The sequence below is a fragment of the Poecilia latipinna genome, unplaced genomic scaffold, assembly GCF_001443285.1.
Source record: "Poecilia latipinna isolate Pla-1442-1.1 unplaced genomic scaffold, P_latipinna-1.0 Scaffold3638, whole genome shotgun sequence".
In the NCBI taxonomy this organism is placed as follows: Eukaryota; Metazoa; Chordata; class Actinopteri; order Cyprinodontiformes; family Poeciliidae; genus Poecilia; species Poecilia latipinna.
This window is the reverse complement of record NW_015116254.1, coordinates 46,013-47,678: the sequence shown is the minus strand read 5'-3', so window position 1 is coordinate 47,678 and position 1,666 is coordinate 46,013.

Sequence of the window (1,666 nt, the reverse complement as noted above, 5' to 3'; positions counted from 1 at the left end):
TCAAACCAAGAACTTACCAGGGGAACATCATGTCATCCAACTCTACGACCAACTCCTCTGCTACCACTCCAACCTTTGAGCCAATCCAAGTGAGTACCCTTGAACAAGTCGGGTTCATCCTCGCCTGGGTGGTCTACTGCCATACCGGGTCTTGGACCATTGGGCAACCTTTAAGAGTGCTCGTCGTGCTCCAAGGATATGCAAAGCTTCTTCTACGACCCATCCTCATGCGAAGATGGGAGCATGCCCCTTCTCTTTTTGTCTGTTATCTGATGGGGCGAACCCGCATCAACTGGCGCAGAGGAGCTGTGGCCTGTCTTTGGCTCACCATCGACACAACTGCCTTAATAATGGAGCTGGTCTGTGGAGGAACCCACGCTAACCGTGCTGCACCACTGAAAATTCTCACCGCGATCGTCGAGGGTCTTCTGGCAACATCTATTCTCATCTACCTGGCTTACCAGGCTTTCTCCATCAGAGGTCAAGGCAAACGTCGCTGGCTCGGAAGATGGGCGATCTTAGCCCTCTGGGTGACAGGGTGGGGAGTTTTAGTGACCCTCTATTGGATGAGGAAGATGTCCACACTGCCCATCATAGTGTGGCTAATGACCCATGCGGCGATATTTCATGATTCAGCTTATGTGCAGCATCGGGATTCGCAAGTATCCGAAAATGTTTCCCCGGTGATAAATTCTCCATGGCTCGCAGCTCAAAGAAGCACACGAGTTTAAATCAGCTCCCTTTTTATGCTCTTGCTTTCGCTTTTCACCCCTTTTCCCCATTATTAGTAAAAAGAATCGATAACTACTAATCATGAAGTTACCTAGGTTGCTGTTTCTCTTCAGGCACCGATCTGCTGCGTGGGATGTGGAACGACCGCAGAATCCTCTGGGTTCATATGGGTTGCATCGTCTACCCGTTGGTGTCACGACTGCGTACACCTTGAAAATGTAACGGCCATCCTCTGCCTCCATGGACGTGAGGATCTGCCTTACATTGCGGCTTCTACGTCTAGATTCCTGGGGCGGGACCACAAAGGCGTGTGGACCTCTGCATTGGGCCAGGCTGACGACGCACTTCAGACTTCGCCTTTGGAGAGTGGCCGGGTGCTACCCATTGTTCAGAAACTTTGGGAGAATCAGATCACCCGTCAATGCCTTCTCACTCTCCACCTTAAGGACGGCAGGGTGGTAGCGGTGGGTGATCCCATTCCACCAGTTTGCCCGGCATCTCCAGATATGTACGTGGACGTCGGATGTCAGGCCAGCATTGCACCTCACGATCAGGGTACCCAAGCTGAGTTATTCAGTTCATCTCATCAAACCTGCCAGACTGAGGATATACCTCTCCCTTCACGCGTGGATCAAGGGAGTCAGACGGACTCCCCCCCCACTTGCATTTGTCAGATGCAGTCTCCTTCGTTTGCTAAGGATTTTCAGGACCTGCTTGAGGAATTGGAGGCATGCTGTGGTTTCCCAGCTGCCACACAGCCAGACTTGGAGGCGGACGAGTCTACTCCGCCCCCACCACCACAGTTGGAGCAATACGACTTATCTGAGCCGTGTAGCTCCACAGTGAATGAAGTGCTGGATGCAGATACCTGGATCTCCCCGCCATCGAATCTGACGGAGTACGAGGTTGTCGACATATGGACACCATCATCTTC